The 18,195-nt window shown below is 48.3% G+C and overlaps 2 non-coding genes across 2 annotated transcripts; both read left to right on the forward strand.

The window, feature by feature from the left end:
* The first annotated feature begins 14,011 nt into the window (after positions 1-14,011).
* Positions 14,012-14,084, forward strand: Trnav-aac (transfer RNA valine (anticodon AAC)). Its single transcript has one exon. It is a non-coding gene; the product is annotated as a tRNA-Val (tRNA).
* Positions 14,085-14,356: 272 nt separating this feature from the next.
* Positions 14,357-14,429, forward strand: Trnav-aac (transfer RNA valine (anticodon AAC)). Its single transcript has one exon. It is a non-coding gene; the product is annotated as a tRNA-Val (tRNA).
* The last annotated feature ends 3,766 nt before the right edge of the window (positions 14,430-18,195 follow it).

Here is an 18,195-nt window from a genome sequence, read left to right on the forward strand (position 1 = left end):
GTAAACACATCTTGTTTAGTGTATGGATATCGTGTAACCCTCACGGGCTGTAGCTATGTTTGATTGCAGCTACGGTACGGGTTTGGCGAACCCGAGGTACCCTAGCTCCTTGTAGGTCCATTGGGCGAGAGTGATAATATGTAAAAGAAAAACAGGTGTACGAATATGTTTCGTAAAGAAGACCAACAAAGTCTAGCCGTAGACTCTGTTAAGCCAAAATAAAAAAATCCAATGGAATCGTGTTCATTTTCTGGAAATTTCGTTAGCAATCGGAAAGAGTTATCGATAAACGTTCGAAGCGTTTTCTGAAGCGGCGTAGATTGACGCACGCTGAGAAAGACGCACCAATTACGTTGTTCCGGCGTTCGCCCGTACCAATTATGCAAATCGTTCCTCGCGGTCGACGGAGTTGCAACGCGAGACGGTCGTTTGCATACCGCGATATTCATACGCACTTGAGAAATGTAAATGCCGCGCCGAAACGGCAACCCCGGAGCAAGGAACAAAGAGGACTTTAACGGAGTCTGAATGGGAAAAAAGAGAGCAAACCGCTCGCGGAGGACGTTGGGGAAAAACGACGGGAAATTCGCAAGCGCTATGAAAGCCTGAAGAATTGCCAATTAAAGCGGAGCCTATCGATGAATTTCCGTCAGGAAAAACGGGAACGAAATTCGAGCTTCGGTTTACTGGTTGGAAGATTTATGCATCGCAAGGTCCAACCGATCTGTTTAGTTTTCGCAGCGATTCCTGCAGAAAGTCAGAGAAGACATCATTCTCGTCAAAGAACGAGGACGCGCACACTGGATTGCAATTTTCCGTCCGAACGTTGCAATCATCGTAACTTGTGTTTGTGAAATATAGTGCGTCAACAGGAGCTTCGTTACGTTCCTTATTTTTATCTTTGCCGAAGGTTCTCCTCGCGTCCTTCCGCACCGAACAGCTCGCGATATCGCTGCGGGAAATTTCAATTTACTCCAACAGAAACGACTCGCGGCTCTGCAACTTTTATCATACATCGCTCTCGGTTCGTCGCGTATACTTGGCAAGTGTACAGAGCCGTTGAGTCGGCGGTTAACGGAATCCCTGATAACGCGCAAATCGTCTAAAAATATCCATCGGATATACACAGCGGCGTATTTTGAATGCCGACCGCTGATGATAATGACGACGCAGCGCTGATATCGTGATTGTTTTGTCGCGGCTACGTGATCTCACGTGATCACGTGGTCGGATTAAAGCAACCGCGAAAGCTGATTCGCTAGCAGCGCTGTGGAATGCTAGGCCACGTCGCGCGCAAATTTAGACTCCGTTTGGATCGCGATAAGCGTCCCACTCGTGGAGACGAACCAGTGTTTTATCTTGTATTGTTCCGAAGACTTTCGTACCTTCGCAAGCCCGAAACCAATGCCTCTTGGAGCCAATTCGGAGCAATCGGTTCCCCTCGCGCAATAGTCGCGAGACTACGACTTTGTCTTCCGTTGCCTGACGAATCGCGTAACCTCGGAAGTTAGCCTCTTTGGTAAGATTAGCGCGAGCCGCGAATTTCCTCGAGTCGCGAATTTTTGCACGCATGCGTTCCACCATGCATGGCACATGCGATCCTGTTTGCACGGCGGCTACCAGCGACGACGGCGTCTGCGTCGCGACAGCTGGGCGTGAACTCTTGCACGTCTGCGTCTGGCTGCCCATGGTACCAGGCCAACATGCCAGGGCAGAGGGTCTGCCAATTGCGTGCGACGAGGCGAGGAAACGGAACGGGCAACGAACGGGAACAGGAACGACATAGGAGGGCGAACGCTGGTCCGTCGTGCGAGGAAGAGAACGAGGAACGTGAGACGAGGAAGGAGGTAGGTCGCGAAAGCCAGGGGTGCCAACTGGGACGATTTAGACGATGCGGATCTCGATATATAGCGAGCACGAGCGACTCCTGCTAGTCGGAGCGAAGGGGTAGTGGCAGCCAGTCGAGGGGAAGGGACCGTTTACCAGGAGTTCGTGACACCAAACCGGTGCTGCCGCAGCGAGGAGAGAGTTACGTCGGCGTTCGTCGATGAAACGAGGAGAGGGTCGCGGTTCGAGCAAGGCGACAGAAACCCCAGGAAGTGGCAGTCCCGGACGGAACGAGTCGCTTTCAGGAGGTCGTTCTGGGTCGCCGTGGGAGAGTCGGAGTTCCTAACTCAGGGGGAAGAGGTGGCCTTCCGGGTCGTGGATCGAACCGACGATATCGAGTTGCGGTCGCGTTCTTGCACTTTGTTCGATCACAGAATCGGAATCTCCGTTTCGTTCCAAGGAGAGGAGGTCTTGACTTCTTGGTAATTGTTCTGACTTTGTGGATTCCAACAGGGGGTCGTCGGTGAGGTCTCTTCGAAGCCCGAAGATCCTTCTGCGCGAGAGTTTAACTCAAAGAGCAAATCGAAAGTACTATTCGGGAGGGAATACTTTCACAGAAAACAGCCTCGATTCTTCCTTAACTTAGCTTTCTTCGTTGAAACGCGATTAACAAAGTATCGACAATTTGATCATCCTTCTTTAGCATTCCTCCGAAGACAGTTGTTGTTCGCCATTTCGCCAAGGTCGATGTCTTCGCAGTCTCTTGCCTTTGTTCGGTACCTTGATTAGGCCTAGCCTCTCAATGGACGCTTCTTCGAGTGTCCTCTTTTGTTCGAGACCGCATGAGACGGTTTTTTAGGGCACCCCTGAGGAAAGAGCGATAGAAGTTGGGTCGATGTTACGTTACGAGGGCTATACAGCGATGTTTGCTGTTTCAGGAAGGGGTTTTATGAAATTGCTCTGGCCCACTTTCCGTTGCCTTCCTTGTACGCGATGTCTCGAGGATTGGTCCTAGTTTAACACGGATAGTTAAACCTAGAATAGTAGTAGTATCCTATTGTGGCGATTAGGAATTGAGGATTCTACCGGAACAATTCATTCCTGGATGCATTCCGAATGAATCTTGCGAAACCAAAGACGTACCTTCCAAGTCCTTCATGGATCCTCCTAAGGTCCGAAGTCTCGTGATCTCGTCGAGAAAATTGGGATCGAGAGAGGTATCCCAAGGAATCCGAAGACATTGCCCTTCCAAGTCCTCCGCAGTTCTCTCAGATTTCAAGCACGACCAATCGATACTGGTAGCTTCTCCGATTTCGGTTAAAATTCTTCGTGTCGAGACTTCATTTCCAAACGTCCTTACCCAATGTCACCCAACTGGATCATCATTTCTTTCTATCCCTCTACTCGTTATGATGGGGTTTTTGCAAATTTTCTCATCCACCCTCATTTCCATCGTACAATCGTGTTCCCCAATTATATCGATACGTAGGCCCTGAAAAAAAATTGATTTCGAGACGTTCTTCGTCAAATGTTCATCGATCCCATTCGAAATCGACCGTCAGCTCCCGCTAGCTCCTGCGCGGAGCATCCCGCTCGAAGATCCCTGTGACAAATAGAGACACCAGTTCGCCAAAAGCCTTCGATCGATTTTTCCAGCGATCGGCGGTCTCAGGAATCTCAGGTGCTACCACGCCGGTAAAAAATCCCAGCTAGACGAGGCTGAACGCGAAGCTGGCTTCATCGGACAGCGACGCGGGGTGTCAGTGACCCTGCGGTCGAGGCTGCTGCTGCTGCAGCAGGAAAACGTGGAACCGCTGCGCGAGTAGATATCGATTTGTCTGTGTTCGCTAGGAAAAAAAGTTGGCCGGCCTTCTGACGTTCGCCTCCGATATTGCCCGCAGTCCACGCTGACGTGCCATTTACTCACTTCGACGACCTGTTCCTTGCTCGTTCGTTCTACCTCCCGCCGATCCACCTCCTCGCGAGGCACCTGGACTTGTTCGCTGCTTCGTTCTTAGGTTTCTTCCCTCCAAGTTCCGTTTTGATCGATGCTTTGGGACCTTGGATCCCTGGAACGGTGAACCAACGCGACAACCAAAGTCGGCGTTCATCTGTCTCTCGGAACGTTCATTCTAGCTGACTTAACTTCTAAGTGCGGATGTCGTTAGGTGCATCGTTGTGCTCGAGGTTGACTTAAACGACTCAAGGTTAATTTCAAACAGCGACGATGAGCTATAGAGCCTTCGCTTCGTCGTTACCGTCTAGCACCACAGACCGTCTCCACTCGCCGTAACTCCGTTTGATCCCTTGTCCCATTGAGCTAAAAATAAGGTACCGCGTTTAATTGCAACGGAATGACAGCGTTATTTTAGGTTAGGTTAAAATACCATCCTACAACTACCGATCCGCGAAACGCGTCGGCGAGGAAGGCGGTACTTCCCAGGATCGTGATACGCGGGGTAGGTGCGCGCTCGCACGCTTCCTGTTCCTGGAATATTAACAGGATATATTTTCGCTTGGTGTACAATCCCCGAAGTACGCATTTATAGCTTTCTATCGAATTATCAGAGGCATCGAACGAATGGAAGATTTGTCTACTTTTGAAACCATGGATAGAACAGCCAGCGATTCGATAAACTTGTCTCCGATTAAAATATTAAAACTATCCGCAACGTGTACTGACGATCCACCGAGGATATTCTACGTTTGGAAATGTTGATACCACCAAATAGAAGTAGACCGGTCGAACCGTAGATGTGGCAGTTTATGTCTCTATTAATAACTAACACATCCGCTACTCTTGACATCGAGACTAAACACTTGTCACGATAACGAATGAACATAGACTCGTAACGTATACGTCTACCCTTTTGATCCAGAGTAACTAATTATGCCGGACAAGCACGCTGCTGATTAATTGCTCGCGCCGACACGTTTGACATCGATACCAGGCAACGTTTATCTCGATAACGGATGGAAGTGGACCCGTAGTGTTCGCAGTTCCATTGGCCGCGAACGGTCTACAAATCGGTGGTAGACGAGTTTATTGGATCTCTCGATGAATGAAAAGATCGTAAGCTTAAACGTAGACCCTTTTGCGCGAATATTAACCCTTTGCACTCGAGGCCATTAAATATTCTGCTATTTACCAGCAACTGGAAATGCTTTCTTAGCATTCTATTGCCACGAATGCTGAGACTAGATTGACCTTTACATCACCGACAATTATCTTATTTATGAAACTTTGAGTTCCTATAAAATTAAACCTAAAGAAACATTATTGCTGGTTAAGTTACCGCGTTAACTCTGATGGTGACCAAGTGTCTCTTTCGTGCAAAGGGTCAATATCTCCAAAAAGATTGATAAAACTTAACGACTTCCGTTGGCCATTTTGGCGGCAACCGTAGCGACCAAGGTAAGACGTTAAACGCAAAACAGTCCAAGTCCAACGACTGATGCTCCACCGAGGGTTGAATTACTAAGAACGTCTTTGACGCTTATTCTCACTTGCAAGAGTAAATCAAATGTATCTCCTCGTTGGTCGGTCGAGTATCCGGTGCAGGACAAATAAGCGCGACCATAAGCGTCCCGCACGGGGTACACGCGGTCAGGCCGGAGGGTCCCAGCGTGGAAAGGGTTAAAACGAATGAGAGGCGGATGGGAGCAGGCGGCACGATGGAAAAGGACGTGGAAAAAAGAGGAGTCCTCGGTGGCAGCCGGTCCAGCGAGTTTTTGACCGTCTGGCGCTAACTGTTGGCCCCCGTACCACCTTCGCAGGTACCACGGTGCCGTCCCACACGCGGTCCCACTCCAACCGCAGATCCTTCCGACAGAGAACCCTTCCTCCATCCCGAGAACACTGGACGCCCACAACTCGCAACCTCGGCCCTCGTAATTTATGGGATACGCGCGTTTGATCGCGAGGCGAAAACAAGCGGAGCGACCCGTTTTCTGCCGACAGAGTAGCAGACCGCTATTCCCGTTTACCTATCTACGGAAGGTGGACGAGAAACGTGGACAACCGAGGAATAGTATCGTTCCGTTACACGGGTTTGTCGATGGAATTATCACTCGATAGATGGAGAAGGAGAAGTTCTTCGAAGAGGCTCTTAAAAATGAGCACTGTCTCCCACGCCCAATTTGTCTTCAAACTCGACGAAGAGAATCGAGAAGGCTTTTCGCGCAAGCAAATGCAATGTGTAGCGAGAGTACAAGTTGTTCGTCGGCCGTGTGCTCGTCCTCTTCCCGAGCGAAAAAAGAGGCGATAGAAGGAAGTCGGGAAGGGTGGCGAGAAGGCGAAGCGACAGGAAGAGTCGGGGGCCGCCTTTCCTCCCATGATTCCCTCGAATTTGCATGCGAGCCGCCTTGGACCGGTCGAGATATCGATTCGCAGGTGGCTACCCGAGGGGATTGCTTACAATACGATTTATTACGGGGGACCACCTGCTCGCAGAAATCTCAATCGTGCCGACTCGATGCCGCCATAGACGGGAATGATGGAAGTGCTTCCTCCGCGCTTCCCACGGATCTTCATTAGGATCTTCTCTCCAGCGGCTGCTCGGCCAGAAAACTCGTCCCGTTCGCGTAGCTTCCCGTCGAGTCCTGGTGTTTCGAGTCTGACAGGCGAGCGAGAGAACGGCCAGGGGATGCTCGAGCGATCGCGTATCCTCGGTCCGCGATTTAGCATCGGGGAATCGTGGTTTAGGTGAAATGGTCCCTAGAGTCTTCGATAAGCAGAAACTTTATTCCGTTCGCGGATCTTCCTTTGAGAAAGGATGATTTAACCCTTCGCACTCGAAGCATTTTTTCTGGTATCTACCAGCAACTCGAGACACTTTCTTAGCATTCTATTTCCACGAATGCTAAGCTTAGATTGACTTCGAAGATGCAAGCCGATTTGTGATCGCAAACTAATTTTAAATTTGAGAATCAAATCACCTTTACCTAACCGACAATCATTTTATTGCCACTTCCTGTTCCAAAGAAACGAAATCTAATCAATGTTATATATGTGACTGAGAGTCATCTCTCGAGCGCAAATACTCCAGCGGAAGCTTTCGCGAGATCTGGGCTGTAGACCGGTGCGATATATTTGTAGGCGAGATAGAAAGAGGTTCGCGCGAAAGTACATTCGATAGACGTCGATGGATGGACTGGAATTAAAAGTACGTTGAGTAATAGCCCGCTCTCTCGGCCCTCTCCTTCGGGTCGATTCCGCCTGGAATCGTTCCACTTGTTGATATTAGGCTCCGTGCACAGTTGAGCGCAACTTCTGCATGCCGAAAATTAACCTACTCCTACCAGTGCCCAAAACTTCCTTTAAAGGTAACTTCGAAACGGCAATTGAGCGTGTCTACTCGATCGCCAACGATCCTGGATCCTGGTAATTAACGTATTTGGAAATGAATTGCCAGTCCATGGAATAGAAATACGATTCATTCATGAATCCTACGTGACTGTATCTACCTACGTGGTTAATAAACTTCCTTACGCGTGGCTTATTGTACTCGGATCCCGAGAACACATCTAAATATTACAATGAGGAAACTTATGGCTACCGTTCGACCGCGACAACTCTTCGGAGAGCCTTGAACCACCCAAGCGGACACCTAAACGTTCGCCTCGCGCTTAAGCCCGGATTGGCTCCGCGGGCGACGACATTAAAAGTCGCGCGGAATGGTGAATTATTGTTATGCACGCGCGGAGACATTACTAGTCGGGCTATTAGCGGAGCACCAGCGAAAGAATGCTCGAGTAAAAATACCCTGTGACCTGTTGTGCGTGGAGCTATTTCCATCTCCCTCGTGGTCTTCGCCACTGTCATCGGATTCGTGGGAGGCGCTATCAATGAAACAGCGAGAACTAAATGTGTACTTGGAGAGTGGGCGTTTTAGAGAAGCGAAACGCGCGTCCGGATCGTCGGCAACTTCTCAGCAGGTGTGTTATTTAGAGCGAGAGACGGGAAATTGTGGGTGTTGCTTTTGGTTACTTACATTATCAAAGACGAAACTCGTGTTTTGCTCCCTTGGGGCGTCGCGCGATTCGTCGTACAGGGTTTTCAATGGAACGACCCCGAGTCGATGAATCGATTTTCGTTACGGTGGCATCGACGTGGCCACGACACGGCGTGCGACGCGACTCAATAATTCATTGTTCAAAGACGAGACGAACTTTCGCAAATGATACTATTATTTCTTATTTCTTTCGTTTGGCTTTTTTGCCAGCCGTTTACATAATAAAATTAACTATTTTAATTTGCGACAAGCGGTAATAGAATGTCCCTTTGGAATGGCAATAACATTCGAGATTCGAAAAAACGGTCATTTCCAGTCTCTCGCGCGACAACACAATGCGCATTCATCGGTGGATAGTCGCGGCGCTATTACGATCGTTTCCTTGCGGAATTATGGGATTCAACTGGTCGATAAATCAGTCCCATATGCGGCACGCACGTGGGCAATGCGAAACGCACCGACGTCTATTCTTGCTGGAACGAGCGTGCGCCGACTTGTGGCTTTTCCCGTTCGATTTCCAGTGGCATCCGTGCTTTTTCGAGTATGCTCTCCTGAAAATTGAAAAGAATCATAGCACCAGGATGTCGTGCGTGTAAAATTGTCGATCGTGCTTACATTGAGTGACTAAAAATTAATTTATACTCATGTGAGCCACCTTCGCGTTTATCGCGTACTCGTATTAGTCCAACAACGACGATAATTAAACAAGTAAGCAATGCGAATAGCGACAGCTGATCGAGAGTGGCTAGTTTGCGCACAGTTTCCAAAGCGAGCGTCGGCTTATGAGAAGCACACGGACAAGGTCTTTCGCAACGAAAGGATTAGGTTCCGAGAGTTTAGCAACGTATAAATCCGTTCTGCTAGCATAACAGAAACCAGGTGAGGTTTCAATCCTCTACTCTTAAATGTTCCCTTACGGCGGTGACTGTGGCCGCCTGTCGCCCTCCATTCTAGATTAATCCTAGACTAGCCTTGTCTTTGACCAGTAAGTATCAACGTAGACCACAGAGAACTCGTTCTCAGAGAATTCAAGTAAGAATTATAAGTAATGGTTTGTAAGTTGTACAGTAAAAATAAAATAATCAAAATCTTTGTTTGCAGAGAAACAATTTTCGTTATTTAAACAAGCTTTACTCCTAATCCAAAGATGAAACATTACATATAAATATAATTTATTGGAGTTTATTTAGATCGTTTTAACTTCACATTCAATCACTTCTGTGTAAAATTGCCGGTCAACAATGTGTTGAAATAACGTTTAGTTTCTTTAGAAGAAAATCGGAAGTGTGCCTTGCTTTCGACCGGAAGGATGCTCCCTCGATGGGAAATTTAGCGCGGGAAAATTTGTTCGACAGCGCGTAATCGCGTCAACGGGAGATTCCGAGTATATTTTCATCGCACGCTAATCAATGTAGCTCGCCAGCTCGTTAGATCTCGGCGAGTGTGTTCACGCTAACGCGCGAACGCTGTTAAGTCCTCGGGTGGCGCGCGCGAGCGCCGCTTAACAGGATTTAGCGGACCCTCGCGAAATAAATCTCGGTTATTTCGGTCCTGCATCGACGTTGCCCTCCTGCCTCGTCGCTCCTCTGCTTAGGGAAACTCGCATAAATTCCCTCGTTAGCGGCGGCGTGCCGTTCTCCGCTGGTTATCGGTGTCGGTGGCTTTCGGGTTAGCGCGATTTCGAATTACGATCGTTTGTATTGGAGGAGCGCCGCGGAATTTACTTTCATGGCGGTGTAACGACTGGAAAATGCTAAGCAACCGAGTAGATTTACGAATCTCGTGAACACTATTACCAGAGGGGGAGAAATTCCAACCGCAAGCTGGTTGCGTTTGGGATCAGAAACTGGTTTCGATGTATCGGTGACTTTATCGCGGAATGAAATGGTAAATGAATTTATCTATCTCTTTCTCTCGCTCTTCGATACGTATAATCGATTGGAAAAAGAACGCGTGTACGCGTATCTCGCTACTTTACTCTTTCTAATTCGTCGCTAATACGTTAATAGGACTTTATGGCATAGCGGTCTCCGAGAATTACGAACAGTTTTGTTCGATCTTCTTAGCACGGTACCATTCCAAAGCATGGCCCGTCAGCGGGAACAATACCGCGTGTACTACTAACGACGAGCGAAACGTTGCTTAACGTTTTGAGGCTGGAAGTGCATCTCATTCGGGATTCAAAGCATGCTCGCCAGTAAACCGAGCAATTTGGCGTGTCGTACGGCAGCATACGTGCAGAATTGCCTTACCTTCTTCCACCTGAATCGTTCGTTCCGGCCGTGTAAAGTGCGCTTCGTCGTTTCCACTTTACCTTCGTACCGGTCGCCTGTGTTTCTCCCCTTCCGCTTCGTTCCCTAATCTCCCCGTGCCAGTCTCGCGCACACGAAGCGACATAGAAATTATTAATCAAGCCAGCCTACGGTAACACGCAGGTACCGAGTCCTGGGAAGCGCCACGGGACACTGGCAATTTTCTTTTATATCATAGGAGTGCGTTCTTCAAGTAGAGCTTCTGTATTTCACGAGTCTTCGATAGGTAAAAAGTTGGATATCGAGATTCGCGAAAATCGTCGTGTCTCTTACGTTTCAAACGATCCTCGTTACCGTCGCTCTTGCACCCTCGGTCTCCATTGTCATCGCATCCCGTACCAATATTTGTCACCAATCCCTATTACACAAGCGTTGCGCCAGCCGTACGACAGAGGGGACGGAAATATTGCGCAGCAGACGTCGAATAAAAGGGGACATCATTTCTCATCACAAATTAAATTACGCCATTCCATCTAATAATCCCCTACGCTGATCCACCGAATGCCAAAACAAACCAAACATGAACTGCGGCAATGAAAACAAATCCAAAACCGAAGTTTCGTCGCAAGGAAGAGGTCGTCGGATTCGAAGATTCCAAGAATTATCGTCGTTTCGTCCTCTATCGCGATAATTAAGGACTTTGGCCGAGGAGCAGCGCTTAACGAGCTGCTAACGAGCAACCAACGCACTCGCCATCGTCCCAAACGACGCGGATTGCTTAAAAATTATCGCTGCGAATCGATTTCTCCCCTATCCTGCTCGCAGATCGGGTTCCAATGGGTAATCGTCGGAAACGTTGGAAGAGAACCTCGAATTTGGCAATTCGAGCAATTAATTTTTTTCGAATTTAGTTTCGTTATCGCCTCGTTTTCGAAATGAATTCTTTTAGTGCCACAATGAAAAGTCCCGTCACCCATTTTTGCGTGACGTGACGACCAACGCGTTGATTCGCGAAATTTCCCCAAAGCGTGTGAAGCGTGTGTGATACAGCGATATCAGAAACTTGGAGCGCAAATAGGCGAGTGGCTCGAGGTAACCTGTTCACTCGGCGACGTTACGCTTCTTGGCACGCGCTACGACACTGTCGTCTCTGGTAGTCGCTCCGCTTTTCTTTCTCCGTGATCCGCCAACGTCCCCGCCGCGGCCTCCTTCGAGCTTTCAATATTTACGTGCCCGCTCGTTGGGATCTCCGTGTCCCGTGAAAAGGCTACGTCGCGCAAGAACAAAGTGGCTTCGTTAGATGCAAATCACTTCTGGAAGCGATCCAAGGAGCGGCATAAAGGACGGGACGCGGGAACAAAAGGCGCCGTGCGCTGGTATTTCTGCTTGACAAATTCGGCCGACACGCGAACGGAACCGCTGGACGCCGAGGGATCGCCGGATCCTCCCGTTTCGGAGGATCCTGGCTGACTTTATTCGGAAATTAACCCTTTGCACTCGGTTGTCTCTTGTGAGAGGACATCGTCCAGGAAATCTTTATTAGTGATTATACAGGATAAACTTATGTGCAGCGTAAAATTTGTAAAAGTGTATGATTCTTTGAAAATTTCAAATTGACTATCACGAAAAATTTTTGAAAAGAAAAGAAAAGAACGTCGAGGAAGAGAAGCTTTCGAACTTGAAAATTCGCGTTTAAATAAAGCTTTGCGAGAATGTAGAGCACATCGAAGCATGCAAAGAATAATTTCTGTTTCTCGTGATCTTTATTATAACGTAACATTTATTCTTATATCTAAAGGAGTGTTCGTCGCGAGACAAAGGGTTAATTCTCGATATTTGGACGCGTCTCTTATTAGCGCCGTGGGTCCGTGGCCAAGTGGAACTTACTTATTAGCGCTGGCGTTGGTTTGTTTTCTTTGCCGAGGATGTTTGAAGAGTGCCGAGGTTCATTTTACTTTCTCGTGATTCTTCTTCGGACCTGGCGTTGATACGACCACGCGGACTATGGTAGAGCCCAACCAAACAGCGCTCCGAGTGCTTAGAACCCGAGCGAATTACAAGTAACTCATTGGTGTCGACTTTTAGGAAATTAATTATCAACACGAGGAGACTTCGAAACCTCGACGAAGGACGTCGCGGAGTTAAGCTTGTCGTGAAGTTAAGCTCGTCGTGATTGGTTACATGGTCTCCTTTTCCGTGAATCTCTCGCCACCTCCACGTCTGGTCTGGCATATCACCCCTGCTGCGTTTTATATCATTGGGCTTTACGGGTGTTTCACGGTGGCTGAGAGGGTGGTCCTGCGATCCACCAGGGTGTTTATCGACTGAGTCGTTTGGCGCCGGCGCTTATTCCGCCCCCGTTTGCGCATTTTACTTTCCCGCGCCTCTTTTTTTTTCGCCAGCCCTAGCGTTCCCTTTCGCTCGAGCCTCGAACCTTCGCCCACGGGCCAGCAATCGCAACGCTTACGATCGACCACCGTCCTTACCTCCTTTCTTCCTTCGAAGGACCAAAGAACCTCCAACCGTTTCCAACCAAAAATCGAACCCCCTGCGAAAGCAAATCACCGGTATCAATAATTTTCCGCGTCGTCGAGCGGTATCGATCCCGCAGGCGGCTCGTATCCTTCCGCAGGATCATTCTTCTCCCTTCTGCCCTAAGGAGCGCGTCGTGTCCTCGACCTTTCACAGGGAGCTCGCTCGAGCACGAGCCAATATTTACCAGGAGACCACGAGCAGGAAATTTTCCGTCCCGAAAGGACCCTCGCTCGCAAGGATCTCTGGATGGAGGTGAAGCGAGGAAGTGGGAGGTGGGAGCGCCAGGACACGCCGGTTTTCGGGACGGGCGCGTGGGAGTCGAGGAGCGCCAAGGACAATAGAAGGCTCGTGAAAGGATCAGAGGAGCAGGACGGGGCTGCTGGTCCATTGGCGTGTGCCTGTGATTTCGTTCGGGACGCTGATTGGTCGAGCGGCGGGTGGATCTTCGATTTACGATGCTGCTGTGCGTCGAATGACACGCGACTTCCTCGCGTCGGAGCCGATTTAATTAATCGACGCCTCGACTGGCCTTTTTATCCTCGAACATGGGTGCTGCTGGCGGTTTCTAGCCTCGAGGTCTCTTGATCCTGTTTCCTGTCAGAGATTGACAGTCCACGGGAGAAGGATGGGGGAGGGGGGGGGGGGGGGCACTCGATGGTTGCTTTCTCTTTTACGCTCGCGTAAGTACCGTCCTGCTCGGAAAGTTTAAAGACGAATCGAACGTTGCGAGAATCGTTCGTTTATTCGGCATAGGAATCTCTTTGGTCACTTTCAAAATAATAATCACCATTACTTCGTTTTCAATGGTGACAAAGATGATTAATTACTTTTCGTTGGACGCTTGGATAGTTGCTACCTCCACTCGACAAGTTTCGGAGCAGATCAAACAACATCGTGACTCGACGTGTCAAGCGCATTTTCGATACGGTCTGAATCATTCCGACATTATCTATCGTTTACTAACGCGATAACATGTCACGAGCTGTTAACACTAAACCTATCGGCGTTCATTTGTAACTATTTCTACTGCGATGGGACAAATAACTGGTTTTAAAGGAACTTCATAATTCGAACGATGGACGAAACAATTGCGTATAATTCATATGTAGCATATAAAAACTGAATACAAACGTTCGAAAACGGTCATTTGACCGGTCGTGGTAGGTTTAGTGTTAATTCGCTCGAAAACTGTGTACAAACGAACCTGATTACCCAACCAACCTTTGGCAAATCGAATCCCGATATCAATCTCGCCGTCGCTATCATTGTATTAATTCTACCATTCGACGTATAATTGCCAATTATTTTATTATAAATAGATTGTAACCCTTGATTTGCACAGACGCGGTTTGCGAATCGCTCTCGGCGAAAACCAGACACAAGGTTTCTGTGGTGTAGTGGTTATCACATCCGCCTAACACGCGGAAGGTCCCCGGTTCGATCCCGGGCGGAAACATTTTTTTTCACCCTTGACAATCATCGAATCTCGATCGAATTAATTTTATAAATGTATTTCTTATATCTTTTGCAAATCTCTCAAAGTTGAGTAGTCGATGCGTCGATTAAACCGCTAGTTTATGAGTGCCTAATACTCCTTCGGATTTTTATACTCACGAGCCTCCGCATCGATATCACGTATCTTCTTTTGATATTTTACGTTACATTATATCACGCGCACAGAAGCATTGCTAACTTAGTGATTCGATTGAGAAGAAAGTCAGTCACGATGTTTCCGTGGTGTAGTGGTTATCACATCCGCCTAACACGCGGAAGGTCCCCGGTTCGATCCCGGGCGGAAACATTTATTTTTTTATTTTTGGTTTATCCATTAAAAATGTATTTAGCTCGTCCAACGCGGTCGGTCGATGTTATTTTAATTAAAAATCGAAACTAGAGAGCATGGGTAAATATGGGTAAATATTCTTAAATATTCTTACCCTTGGTAGTGGATCGGAGTGAACTGCATTTACACCTATTAACTTTGTAATAATAAAGCACGCGAGTGACGTATGCGTTCTTGCAGAATGCGCGTCGTAGACGAGACTGACTCGTCGATGACTTTTCCATTTCCCTCTGGGGATGCTTCGAGTGGTTTTTAAGGAGAGGTACGGAGTACAGGTGAAAAACAGTTCTCGGCCAGTACCCGCGTTGTCGTATGCCAACACTTTCAAGTCAAAGAGAAAACATTTCCAATGCTCGAGGTTTCGCGATCCTCTGCAAATTTAACAGGGATATTATTTAACATAGTAATTCGTCGATGAATTCTAATCACTTAATCGCAACGATAACGATTGGTTCCGCGTTACACTATCGAAAATAAATCGAAAGGTAAACGTGCACGCGTTATAGTGCCGCTGCACGAGCGAGATCTCGAGATGCATGCGATACGCCCTAGTAAACTCGCGGCTCGACGCTGTCTAGAGTAGACAGTCCCGTTTGCGAAGCAGCGTTTTCGGGACGGGCGAACGTGCAATCGCAACGAACAACAGAGGGTGGTTTTTCGAGGGTGCAGCGGAAAGATATCGGAAGGTAAATCGGGCCGTGAGCCAACCAGCGAATCAGAGTCCACGGTGGGTTGGCATATCGAGGTCATCGCACGAAGATCTCTTTCGCGTTGGTGCTGACGATCCAGACCGCGCAATGATTAACCGTGACCAAAAAACCAAAGGAAACCAATCGTTCGAGCGAGCTAAAACCAGCAGTATTAGGCTATAATTATTTATTATAATTTGTTGCATTAACACGTCATCCACGTGTGAATAACAGGGCTCTTTACTGCGTGACATAACAATTTTTAAGGTGAGATATTAAAGAAATTATATCCAGTTAACATGAATTTCGATCAAACGACAAACGTTAGATTCCGTGAGTATCAATTGTCCCCGATCAACGTGTTAAACGCAACAAATCAGAGTCCCTTTTTTTAGCAGTTGTTGCATTTCGAAACTAAAACTTTCATTTCCTAATTCTGCCCTGACAATCTTTCTTTATTTTGTCAATGAATCCAAAAGAGATAAAAAAGACTCGAGAACGGAATATTCCGGGTTTGTCAGGATCGGTTAAAACTGAAAGTGTACACAGGTAAAGTCACCGCCGGCACCGGTCGCTTATCGATCTTTTTTCGAAACGTTCCCACCTTATCAAAGAGTTACGCGTTCTTCGGCGAGGCTCGATTACGCCTCCGATCGTAAACATCGTCGCGGGATCTTAATAAACCAACCGAATGTTCCTGTTTTTATCGATTCAACGACGGCCAGCCTCGATTTGTGGAAGTCGATAGAACGAAATACGCCAGGTCGCGACGATTCGTCGTCGTTGTTTCGCGGCGATAAAACCGACGAAGTTACGGGGCAGTCGCGTTGCGGGACGAAGAGCTATGCGGTTGGTATTGTGCTTCGAGAAAAATCGATCGGGCCTCGTTGGAATTGGAAGAATGGAACCGAGGACCGTCTGCGAATCTCTTATCGATTTCGATACGTCCATTGAAATCTCGAGCGACGTTTTGTCGGGTCGCAAAGGGTTTACCAAAAGGAACTTTGGGCATATCGCTTTTCTTCCCGTTTGAACGAAATGGAAATGAAGCAGGTGAAAGGGACGGTTTCCCTGGAGGATGGATCGAAACGTCGTCGAAGAAGGCGAGAAACGGTGCAAGGGTCGCGATCGATATCCCGACATCCTGGCCCACGCGCGAAATCAATGACTGTTGGCGCCGTTGAGAGCCGGTCACCATATTGCGGCTGGTCGACGAGCCGCGAAGGTCTGGGTAATAAAAAAGGCTGGTAGGCGCGGCTGTTCGAACCGGTAGTCACTCGTACGGGATAAGATTAGTCTCCCTGTCGAACAGCTCATTCGTCGGGTTCGCGATTTCCGGTCGTGGAAACGAGGACACCCTCTGGTCTGGATGCTGCTACCTTTTCAACGTAGGTTGCCAAAAGAACTAAATCAACCGCTTTCTTTTATAGGCGAAGCTGGTCTCGACGATGACAGTCCGCGACACGGAGAAAGAAGATCTAGAAGACCCTGTCGATGTCGCTAACTTTTACGAGCGTACGTAGGCGTTTGGTAGTAGACGCGTCGAGCATTGCTTCAACCTACTCGCTCTGCCATTTTATGCGTAGGGTGGTTGTTCGCGAAACGAACCATCTGGTTCCAAAGTGCTCAGTGTTTCTTAGGAAGCTTCAACGCCAACGTCTCCACGCGTGAAATAGTTGAAACGGTTGATGCAACGTTGAAATTCCGGTAATCGGAAAGTTTCGGAGGGCCTAGTTTCGAGAGGATAGCCGAACACCTGCCAAGAATCTCCGGTTACGAGGCGAAAATGAACGGGACAGAAATTGCACTTAGGATCTCGCGATACCACCGGATATAGTCGCACAGTCGCATGCGGCAGCCGGCCGTAAGACCGATTTCCTTGGACGGCCGCCAGAGGATAATGTATTCCTTCTTTTGATGTCGGCGGAGTCCTTTCCGTTACCCATATATATCGGGGGAACGAGGAAAAACTCGCGAACGTAAACATACGACGACCAGGTAATTCTTGTCTCGGTTACGAAGAACACCGTTCTCTATATTATTCGTGACATGGAGTTTATTAGTTTAGCTTCTAGCTAAAACCTCGTGCATGTCCCTCGCGATCTACGTAATGACTCTCCAGACGTTTAACGCGAAACGAATTCTGTCCTTGAAAGTTCGAGCGATGAATCTGCCTATCGCGGTGACGTGCTTCGAGAGCAATTCCGTTCGTAGAGGAAGAAAATCATCACGATTCCTCGACAGTGAACGAAGATTCTGACAGAATAGTTGAGAGAAATCGAACGACGTAGCTGCGGCCGCGTTCCACGGTCGCCATGTTGGCGGAATGCGGCCGAGATTCCTGCATAAATTTCCAAACATCCTTCGAAGGCGATGGACTATTCGTCGCGTTGACAGAGTTAGTCACCGTGGACGGTTACTTCCCATTTCGTTTTATTCGTCGCTCGAGCATTTCGGAGAAGGGAGAATTAGCCAAATCTCGTGCGTTGAAACGCGCTATTTAAAATGAAAAATCCTTTTCGTGTCACCGCTAAATTGCTCCTATTATCGTCGCTTTTAATCCAGTAAACTGGAACGAAATCAAGCGACGAAGAAGTTGAAGCGAGCATGGTACCCCGTTCTGTTACGTTCGGACAGAAACAAAATGCGGAAGAATGAGTAGAAGCATCCGAGCGCAGGAACGACGGGGCGCATATCTGGAATCGGCGATATTTTTCACAGAGCTGCTTCGACTTTCGAGCGCCGCCGAAACCGGTTTCTTTTATCCGAACGGAGGCGCGTTATGCGCTCGGAGGCACGAGGCGACGACGACGCTGGAAATTCTCAAAGTAATGGCGAGCGCGAGTCGCGTGACGTCCCGACAAGATACGCCCGCGCGTCTCGAGCAAGGACACGCGTAATCGTGATTACGTCAACCAGCGTCAACCTATGGGTTGGGCCTCTTCGTTCCATCTCATCCCCTTCTTTTGAAAATTAATCGACCATCAGCGATGCTTCTGCTACAAGCTTTTCACTGCGTCGACTAACAGTCGAAC

The sequence above is a fragment of the Hylaeus anthracinus genome, unplaced genomic scaffold (assembly GCF_026225885.1).
Source record: "Hylaeus anthracinus isolate JK02 unplaced genomic scaffold, UHH_iyHylAnth1.0_haploid 12002, whole genome shotgun sequence".
In the NCBI taxonomy this organism is placed as follows: Eukaryota; Metazoa; Arthropoda; class Insecta; order Hymenoptera; family Colletidae; genus Hylaeus; species Hylaeus anthracinus.